The sequence below is a fragment of the Nicotiana tabacum genome, chromosome 8 (genome assembly GCF_000715075.1).
Source record: "Nicotiana tabacum cultivar K326 chromosome 8, ASM71507v2, whole genome shotgun sequence".
Classification (NCBI taxonomy): Eukaryota; Viridiplantae; Streptophyta; class Magnoliopsida; order Solanales; family Solanaceae; genus Nicotiana; species Nicotiana tabacum.
The window spans coordinates 69003112-69014413 of NC_134087.1; the positions used below are offsets into that span (position 1 = coordinate 69003112).

Sequence of the window (11302 nt, forward strand, 5' to 3'; positions counted from 1 at the left end):
GTTTCAAGGGAAAAATAGCTCAAGTTTCAAAGGAAGACAGTTCAAGTTCAGCAGTCAGGCACTCACCTGGAGAACAAGGGAAAACCGTTCAAGTTTCAAGGGAAAACAGGTCGAGTTCAGCATTCAGGCGCCCACCCGGAGAACAAGGGAAGTCATTTCAGAATTCCATTCAAGTTAGAAGTAGCAGAAGCTCGCGACAAGAATGCAAGTCAACAATCCGAGATGATCAACAGAAATAATCTCAATCCAGAATAAAAAAAAGATAGAAAAAAGAAAAGGGAAGTGAATCCAAAATACAGAAGCAAAGAAAGATATGAACTGCTCAAGACGTGGTTGAAGTCACAAGCACTACATGCCCGGTCTTGATCCAGAAAGCTAAAGAAGAACAAGCTAGCACCTGCAACTAACAAGCGCCAAGGTTCAAATCTAAAGTCTGCATGAAGAACCATTCAAGACTCAAGATCAAGCTTCAGAAGACTTATAGATAGGAATCTTGTAACTCGTAGTTGACAGGCTTAGCTAGTCTTTTTCATTTTTTGATTTTTGATGTAATAACAGGACCGCAGACCGGAACCTCGGTGAAACGGAACCTCAACCGGCTCTCCACCAAAGTATACTCCATCACCTCATTCACTTTTGAACTACACGTTGCCTGATTTCTTTATAGCCAAGGATATGTAGGCAGCTCAGATACCAGAGCTCTATCACATTCTCCTTTCTCTTAGCTTTTAGTCTCTCTAAATAAGGGTTGGGTCAAAAAACCTGTCTAGTCATTCTTTGTCTGAAAACTCTTCGCGTTCCCAGTCAAAGAGCGACAACTGTAGACATGTGATTTTTGATCCTTCCTAAGATTTTTTATATTTCATCATGTAAATATTTAGTTTATGCCTAATATCTTTATTTCAACTAATTTTGACTCCTTTACTTTATTTCGTCACAAAAAAATAAAAATTACAAAAAACATTTTAGTTTACATATCGTTCATAAATCTAAATAAAAAATAGTACCTTATCTTTATTTTTATATAATCTTGAAACACACAAAAATAGTTACATGTTTTAATATAGTTTAGTTCAATTAATTAAGATTAATTTTATATTTTTATAGTATAAATTATATATTTAGGAGGAAGAGTTAGTTTTGGGTTGGTTTATCCCATTTTAATCTTGTAGTCCATTTTTTTAATCTTTAGCCCAATTTTAAGGTCCAATAATACCAAACTCATACTCCCTTAATCTAAAATCCCTGTCTATATAACAAAAATACACTCTAAGATATAGCTAGATCCTAGATCCCTATTGAGAAGATAGAAACGGCGCTGCATTCTCAAAAAGAGGAGACGAATATGAATTTTGATCTCCTCCCTTTTTCTTCACAACAGAAAACGAACGATCCCTCCACCTTCTTCCTAAAAGGAAATCAGTCGTTTACACACAAAAACTATCAGAACCCTTCCCCTCTGAAAATATACAGAAAAACGGCGCAACTGATTCTTAGCCCTTCATGAAAGTCAAACTTATGGCAGTGATTGGGATAAACAAAGTGTGCCGTTATTTCATTCTTAGATCCAAGATCTATACATGTCGTTTGGTAACAAATGATGTTTGACAGCTGCAAGTTCTATAATAGCTGTAGTACGATGATGCAAAATTGTGATGGAATAATGCGATACGTGACTTTTTTTAATTATATTTGTCTTTGTCTCTTGATATATATTTTTCTTGGGCAACTTTGACCATTTTCTTAAAGCTGTTTGGTAGTGGTAAGGGTTACTGTAAGCTTTAAACAAGTAAAGCTTGTCCGCACTAGATTATTTTTGATAAGTATGTCCATACTACAATAGAAAACAAACTATGCCTCAATACAAATCCAAGGGAAAGAATATCCAATAATCTTCACACATAGCTGCTTAAACAGCCATGAAACCAACTCCCTAATCGCAAAAGTGACCTTTGATCTCCGGTTTAGTAAGGATAGTCGGGTTATGAGTTCTATTTGGGGTTGTCAAGTTCAGGTCAATTCCGATCAAAGGTTCTGTTCATGTTATAGTTTGGACATCTTCTTCTTCAATGTAATACTGGTCGATTCATTAATCTATTGAAGTTGCCATTCATTAAAAGATTTGAAGTGCTATTGTCGGATTGAACAATATCGTTGCTTGCAAGGAGATCTTTCATCAACTCGGTTTTGATCACTGTTTGGGTTTCATTTGAGGTCAGATCCTTACTTTTTTCTTTAATCTCTCATATGTGTGATTTATGATTGCTTGAGTTTCATGATTTAATTGCTACCTTGTGACTGACTTTCCCTGGTTTTGTTTCAAGTCTGTTTGAGTTGAAATTTTTAAGTGTACACATTTTTAAATTCTTGCAGTATTTGATAGAGGGGTTCAGGTTTAAACGTAAATGAGTATTTGAATTGGAAATGTTTTCTTACTTTTATTTATCACTTATCCTTAGTAGCATGTTTAGGCCATTCACATTTGGGTAGGCAAACTTTTCGGAGCGTATAAAATCATCATAGTTACGGGTACGGTTCCCGTGACATAGTTGTGATTTGTAATTTCTAAATTCCGGGTGTACATTTCATGTGACCAAATTCTAATTTCCAACAAGGTTAAATAAAACGGTCGTGAATCACGGGTGCATTTCATGTAGCATGGCGAGCGTCGTGTTTTAAATAACCTTGAAACAATTCCTTAAATAAATAAAAGCGATTTTAAACTTAAAAATGCACATAGGTTTAAAATTATTTTAAAATCAAATAATTTGGCCAATAATAATAGGTGAGCGACCATGCTAGAACCACGGAATCCGAGAATGTCTAATTCCTTCTCCCGGGTTAACAGAATTCCTTACCCGGATTTCTATGTTCGCAGATCATAAATAAGAGTCAACTTTCCTCGATTCGGAAATTTAAACCGGTGACTTGAAACACCATAAATTATACCAAGTGACAACTCTGATTTTAATATAAATAATCTCGTTTCGATTGTCACTTTAATTGAAAAAAAGCTCCCTTATACCCCTTCCAGGGTAGAAAAAGGAGGTGTGACAGCTCTGGCGACTCTACTGGGGATAAAGAACCAGAACTTTTGGTTCAGGGTTCAAGAATTCAAGCTTAGAATAACTGTAATAGTTGGATTTTATTTATTATCTGATTTTTATATGTTTGAGCCTAATGTGTTAAATGCTGCTTTTTACCACTTTGATATTGTTTGGACTGCATATAAATTATTACGAAGCCCGCTTCTCTCTGAGTCTTCTAAATCATCTGGGAAGTGTGCACTTCGTGTGACTTCTTTTCTGTTAAAGTCATATCCTAATTTTATAACGAGGTTCTGACAAGTTGCAAAGCCGATGAAGCTTCTGTATTCCCGGTATGTTGCCCCCCTCGGCTCGAGCTGTCCGCTCGGGTAAGCTAGGTCTAGAACAATACACCCAGGTTTTTAAACCTAGAATAACATAGCCTCATGCCGGATCCCTAGTAGAAATATTTTATTTGCATCACGTGCATTTCACTTTGGGGGCTCAACACAGGGATTGAGTCCGTCTAGGACAGGTGTACCCAAATTAAAAGATCATCCTGATGCATCTTACGTGCTACTTGCGCATCTGTATGTTTCGGCTTGCATGTTGAGTGGCTGCTATAATAGGGAAAGAAAATCAAAAAAAGGAAAAAAAATCAATCAAGAGTGAGAGGTAGGTATTTGACAAATTCCGAAACTCTGCCGAAATTTTGAAAATAAGACAATATTTTTAAAAGTCATGTTTCCCTTGTTCCATCAAAACGGACGAACTATGCGAGTCTGATTCTCACCGGATGTGAGATACGTAGGCAAAACTCATCGGTTCCGACCCATAATTTTCAAAAAATCCAAAAAAAAATGTCCTTTACCTCCTTCTATATAAAGTCTTTCTTTTAAGACCCCAATTTTCAAAAATTCATTTTTTTTAATTCCTTATTTAGAAAGTCCCAAATAAAAAAAATTTAAACAAAAATACTTTCTTTCATTTTAGAAGTCTTTTGTTCGAAAAGAAAATCAAATCAAAATCCAAAAAAAAAAATTCTACGTTTTTTAGAAGTCTTTTCCCAAAAAAAATCAAAATCAAAAATTCAAAAAAAATAATTTTCTTTCTTCTTTAGAAGTCTTTCTTTCAAAATTTTGAAAAACAAAATCAAAAATCCAAAAATATTTTCATTCTTCTTTCATTGAAAAGAAATTCAAGAATCAAAAATATTTTCTTTTTCTTTAGAAGTAGTTCTTTCATAAATTGAAAATAAAAGTCCATAAATCCAAAAATATTTCCTTTCTTCTTTAAATGTTTTTCTTTTGAAATTCCAAAAAAAAAAGTGTCAAAATTCAAAAAAATAATATTTTCTTTCTTCTTTAGAAGTCTTTCTTTTCAATAATTCTCAAAACAAACAAATAATAACAAATCGAAATTCAAAAATATTTTCTTTCTTCTTTATAAGTCTTTCTTTCGGAAATTAAAAAAAATTAAAATCCAATAAAAGAGTTAGTTTATTTACTTTTTTCCTAATCTTCCCGAACTACGCAAGATCTGATTCATGTTCCCACATGATACGTAGGCAACCCACATCATGTTCGATCAACCATTGAAAACAAAAATTGAAAAAAAAAATGAAAAAAAAAATGAAAAACAAAAGTGAAAAAATGTTGATAATAATAAGGACTGAGTGAGTCCATTCTAACGTGTGTTTTGTTTTGAATTGTGAAGAAAGTTTGAGGTGATTGGTTTGTAGTAAGCGGCCAACACAAGATCCAAGGAAAAATGATAACTGACATCAAAGCTGTTACAAGTGCTCAAGAGACTCAGGTTTAGAGGGTTCAACAAGAGTCTACTATGGTTGAGGAAAATAGAATACTGAAACAGTAAATGACCAAAATGTGACAAACATGGACCAATGGCCAAGGACAGCTTTATCATGAGTCATAATTCGCTACCCAGCAAGAGCAGTACCACTCGTACTTGTTTGATCTTCCTGCAAACATTGAGAAGCCTGCACGAAAGTTGGCACAGGAAGAAATGACCCAAAGAGTGAAGCTTAGAACAACAGTTGAAAAACATACAAGGGTTGGCAGGTCAGAAGAATATTGCCTTCAAGGATCTATGTATGTTTTCCGATGTCCACTTGCCACCTGGTTTCAAGATCCCCAAATTTGAAAAGTATGATGGACATGGAGACCCCATAGCCCACCTAAAAAGGTATTGCAATCAGCTAAGAGGTGCATGAAGAAATGAAGAATTGCTAATAGCTTATTTTGGGGAAAGCCTTATGGGAGTAGCATCTGAATGGTTTATGGATCAAGACACATCTCGCTGGTACGCCTGGGATAACATGGCACATGCTTTTGTCAAACAGTTCCAATACAACATTGACATTGCCCCATACCGCAATTCTCTTTCAAACCTGAAGAAGAAACCAATTGAAAGTTTCAGGGAATTTGCCATTAAATGGAGAGACCAAGCAGCTAGAGTTAAGCCACCTACGGATGACCATGAGCTAATCACTATCTTTCTTCAGGCTCAAGAGCCAGATTATTTTCAAAACATAATAACCGTTGTGGGTAAATCCTTCTCGGAAGCAATTAAAATGGGGGAAATGATTGAGAATGGTCTTAAAACAGGCAGAATTATAAGTCAAGCAGTTCTCAAAGCCGCAACTCAGGTTGTCCAGGTTGAATCCGATAGGTTTGGTGACACGAATGAGAAGGTTGAAGAAATCATGATGATATCAGGGTCGAGAAGAGGTCCTAGGAGAACATCTCGAAGGTATGAGCAGCCTCCTCAAGTTTTCCATGACTCCCCTGAGCAGTATTATCCACCTCAGAACCCTCAATACTCTGTTGCTACACCTCAGTATGTTGTCCAGCCACCAAAACACCCCAGAAGGTGAGCACGAGCATCATAAAATCTCTACCAGCCTCCACAAAATTTTCAGGTGCCCTATAACCCACATCCAAGCCAGTGGTATAGAGGGGAACAAAGGTTGAAAGATAATTTTACGCCAACAGAAGAGTCCTATGCAAGCTTATTTGAGAAGTTAAAGCATCATGACATGATTGCACCCATTTCTCCAAATCATGTGGACCCACGTGCAAAAAGTTTTGACCCTTCTAAAAGGTGTGAATACCATTCCAATGCCCAGGGGCACAATATTGAAAGTTGTCGGGATTTGAAAAGAGAAATAGAAAGGATGATCCAGGAAAATCTGATTGAGATCCAAGACAGTAACGCCTACAATATCACGCATAATCCTTTATCTACGCATGATGATGAACACTTTGTAGGGCAAATGCCTGGTGACTTGGAGTATGAAAATTCTCTCGGAAGCTTGCCAACTAAAATTGAAGAAGGCCATGGTGATTCTGATGAGCAAATTTGTGGCTAAATGTCAAGCTGAGCAATTGAAAAGTCATTCCCTCCTCACTAGGGAGGAATCTTGATAGCTTGTTTTGATGTTTTTTTTGTTATCTGGGTTATTTCAGGGTTGTGATCCAGATTTTATTTGTTTTATTGAGTCAAACCCTTCTATCCCTCTATCCTATTTGTATGAGTCATGTTTGTCTGTTTTGTTGCTATTTTCATTATCCGGTTTATTTTAGGGTTGTAACTCGATTTTAGGTTGCTTGTTTAGTTGTCAAACCCTTCCATCATTATTCAATAAAATACAGTTTGTCCTTTCATATCATTCTGTGCTTAGCTTCTTCCCCGCTAGTTTTAGTGATATGACATGCATGCGGACTTTTTGGCCAGATCTTAGAAAATTGATTTAAGCTTGAATTGGACAACTGAGAAAAGATACTTTTGAGGACGAAAAAGGGTTGAAATACTTTGGAATTAAGGTCGAGTAAAATTCACCTTCAAATCATTATGAAGATCGGGCTTGAGGATGTTTAATCGATTGAAGTTTGTTGGAAAATTTGACACTAAGGGATGGAAAGTGTCTTGTGACCACGACACACCAAGAAGACAAACATGTTCGTCAATGCTATGATCACGAAAAGATACTATGTTTGGCGTTCTCGAGGTTGGGAGACCCTTTTTCTGCTACCCAAACACTTTATACCCTTTGTCACCCCTTTGAGTCTGTATTATTTTCTTTGACCACCTTCTTTTGGAATCAAGTTTAGAGTCAAAAGTCAAAAAAATAACAATAAAAGTTCATGCCCCAAGAGTACAAACTAGGGAAGCTTTTAGAAAGTTCTAAGTGAAAAAAGCGAAGAAGAAAAGAATTGTCATCGGTCCATGCCCTCAGAAAATAGAAGTTGGGGCAACTTGAAAAAAAAGACAAAAAAAAAGAAGAAAGAGAAAAAAAGAGATACAGAAAGAAAGATGAAAAAAAATTAGTTAGGTTAGATGTTTGAACTACGTTTGACCTGATTCCTTAAAAAAGGATACGTAGGTAGCCTCACGGTTCGGTCCAACCAAATAAGAATTCAAAAAAAGGGAAAGAAAAAAATTTCCAAAAAACCTCAATAGCTGAAATTGGGGCAGAGATTTTATTTTACTTTTGAAAGAGTCGATTCCAAGAGATGTAAGTCCACAACTCTTCATTTTGAGTCTACTCTGAGCCTTCATGCCGACCAATCTATCCAACCCTATCCAAAAACCTTCCAAATAAAGACCTCTCGGTATGCCTTCAAGAGTGCCAAGAGAAGCATGCAATGAGCAACGGTCGTCACACGACATAGAACACTGTCAAGATGCTCGCACAAGAAAAGCGGAAGAGAAAGAAAAAAAAAAGAGAGTCTTACTAGTGAAAACCCTCACGGGCACAGTAAGGCGATGATAAACAGAGATGAATAAATGAGAGGGACTTATTGGTGAAAACCCCTCGGGGCACCACTAGTCGAACGTGAGTCATGAAGCTGATACAAAGGATTGGAACGAACAAGCCCGACTTCAAGGTCATAAGAATGGTAAAAGGAAAGATCCGATCCGTTTGATAGATCAGGCCGTTGAGCCCAAAATGCATGTTATGATCATTAAGGCTAGTTATAAAAAAACAAAAACAAAAAAAACTATTCCTTTTATCTTCCCAGACAGGAGCATTTCTTGTTAATACTAATTCTTTGCGTCATTGTGTCCTTCACCCTGAGTCAGTTCTCAAAACAAGCAAGAAAAGATTTCAAAATCTGCTACCAGCTTTTCAGTTATACAAAGTAAATTTAGCCAGGACACTCAATTGTTAATGTTAATATGCCGTGAGGATTCATGCAAAGACTCCCCCAAAAGACTCTTGTCATCCTGCTTGGCGCAAACAAAGATAACTTGTGATTCTCTCTGACAGACAAATTTCTCAAAAGCAGGAAGTCATTCAAGATATCAGAAAAGGTCATCTAATAAAGGATCTTCAGTTGGGATAAGGTTGATTGAGCCAGAAAAAAAAATGGTACCGGGTGTGAAACAATTAGGGTTAATGCAGAGCAAAAGTCTCTTGAGACTAACTCGAGCTGATTGAGCAAAAGCCAAGCTGCCCAAAACTCAAGGCCACAAACCGACCACCATTTTCAAAATTGAAAATTTTTTCTTTGTTTGAACAGGAATAAAGCAATGCAAGGAAAGTGGTTTAAAAAAAAGAGAAAAAACAAAAAAAAAGAGAAAAAAGAGAGAAAAAGAAGAGAATAGAAGAGCTGACAAAAGGAAGTTTCTCAAATCTTTGCCTTTATTTATCTTGCTATTGCGCATAAAATCTTGCCATTGATCTTCACATTTTTTCCTCCTAGGATAAAAAGTCCTAGTTTGATGGATTTTCATCCCAATAAAAATCTTAGTCTGATGAATCTTTCTCCTAAAATAAAAATCTTAGTCTGATGAATTTTTCTCCTAAGATAAGAAAACCTAGTCTGATGAATCTTTCTCCTAGGATAGAAATCTTAGTCTGATGAATTTTTCTCCTAGGATAGAAATCTTAGTCTAATGAATCTTTCTCCTAAGATACCAAAAAAAAGAAGAAAAAAGGACCTAGTCTGATGAATTTTCTCCTAGGATCCAAATCTTATTATGATGAATCTTTCTCCTAAGATAAAAGACCTAGTCTGTCTAACTTTCTCATAGGATCAAAATCTTAATCTGATGAATCTTTCTCTTAAGATAGAATACCTAGTCTGATGAATTTTCTCCTAATAAAAAATCTTAGTCTGATGAATCTTTCTCCTAAGATAACAAAAAGATGACCTAGTCTGATGAACTTTCTCCTAGGATCAAAATCTTAGTCTGATGAATTTTTCTCCTAAGATAGAAGACCTAGTCTGATGAACTTTCTCCTAGGATAGAAATATTAGTCTGTTGAATCTTTCTCCTAAGTTAGAAAATCTAGTCCGATGATTTTTCTCCTAGGATAAATGTCTTAGTCGGATTAATCTTTTTCCTAAGATACCCAAAAAAAAGAGTGACCTAGTCTGATAAACTTTTTCCTAGGATCAAAATCTTAGTCTGACGAATCTTCTCCTAGGATTGCAATCTTAGTCTGATGAATTTTTCTCCTAAGATAGAAGACCTAGTCTGATGAACTTTCTCCTAGGATAGAAATATTAGTTTGATGAATCTTTCTCCTAAGATACCAAAAAAAGAAGTAGAAAAGAGACTTAGCCTGATGAACTTTCTGCTAGGATCGAAATCTTAGTCTGATGAATCTTTCTCCTAAGATAGAAAACATAGTCCGATGAATTTTCTCCTAGGATAATAATTTTAAAAAAAAGGGAAGTCTGAATTTGAATAAAAAAGGGTCATTTTTTAGTTTTCTTAAGTTATCAATGTTTAGTTTACTTGAAATCAGGGGCCCGCCTGGGGAATAGGGTTAGTCTTTACTTTAGTCAAGCTTAGTTTATAGTTTTCCACAAGCTCAATCACTTTTAGGAGACACACATCCTAGTCAAGTCGTTAATGTTACTCTTATCATTGCATCCTTCACCAACAGCGTAGGTGATTTATAGTTTTGCTAACAACTCACAAATCTTGTGATGCAAACTGGGGCAGAAAATTTTATTTGTTTTGTTGTTTTGATTGCAGGCACCCAGCTGGAAAACAAGGGACTATGTTTCGGAATTATCTCAAGTTTCAAGGGAAAGCGGTTTCGAAGGAAGACGGGTCAAGTTCAGCAATCAGGCGCCCACCTGGAGAACAAGGGAAGATAGTTCAAGTTTCAAGGGAAAGCAGTTCAAGTTTCGAAGGAAGACAATTCAAGTTTCAAGGAAAAACAGTTCGAGTTTCAAGGGAAAAACAACTTAAGTTTCAAAGGAAGACAGTTCAAGTTCAGCAGTCAGGCACTCACCTGGAGAACAAGAGAAAACCGTTCAAGTTTCAAGGGAAAGCAGGTCGAGTTCAGCAATCAGGCGCCCACCTGGAGAACAAGGGAAGTCATTTCAGAATTCCATTCAAGTTAGAAGTAGCAGAAGCTCGCGGCAAGAATGTAAGTAAACAATCCAAGATGATCAACAAAAATAATCTCAATCCAGAATAAAAAAAAAGAAAGAAAAAATAAAAGGGAAGTGAATCCAAAATACAGAAGCAGAGAAGATGTGAACTGCTCAAGACGTGGTTGAAGTCACAAGCATTACATGTCCGGTCTTGATCCGGAAAGCTAAAGAAGAACAAGCTAGCACCTGCAACTAACAAGTGCCAAGGTTCAAATCTAAAGTCTGCGTGAAGAACCATTCATGACTCAAGATCAAGCTTCAGAAGACTTATAGATAGGAATCTTGTAACTCGTAGTTGACAGACTTAGCTAGTCTTTCTCATTTTTTGATTTTTGATGTAATAACAGGACCACGGAACGGCACCTCGACCGGCTCTCCACCTCAGTATGCTCTATCACCTCATGCACTTCTGAACTACACGTGACATAATTCCTTTATAGCCAATGATATGTAGGCAACTCAGATATCAGGGCTTTGTCACATACTCTTTTCTCTTAACTTTTGGTCTCTTTAAATAATGGTCGGGTCAAAAAACCTGTCTAGTCGTTCTTTGTCTGAAAACTCTTCGCGTTCCTAGTCAAAGAGGGGCAGCTGTAGACATGTGATTTTTGACCTTCCCCAAGATTTTTTATGTTTCAGCATGTAAATATTTAGTTTATACCTAATATCTTTATTTCAACTAATTTTGACTCTTTTACTTTATTTCGTTACAAAAAAATAAAAATTACAAAAAATATTTTAGTTTACGTATTTTTCATAAATCTAAATAAAAATTATACAAAAATAATACCTTATCTTTATTTTTATATAATCTTGAAAACACAATAATAGTTTCATATTTTAATATAGTTTAGT

The 11302-nt window shown here is 35.9% G+C and overlaps 1 long non-coding RNA gene across 1 annotated transcript; it reads left to right on the forward strand.

The window, feature by feature from the left end:
- The first annotated feature begins 1298 nt into the window (after window positions 1-1298).
- Window positions 1299-10916, forward strand: LOC142163572 (uncharacterized). The gene is made up of 2 exons (XR_012694519.1): window positions 1299-2214; window positions 10041-10916. It is a non-coding gene; the product is annotated as an uncharacterized LOC142163572 (long non-coding RNA).
- Window positions 10917-11302: the final 386 nt, after the last annotated feature.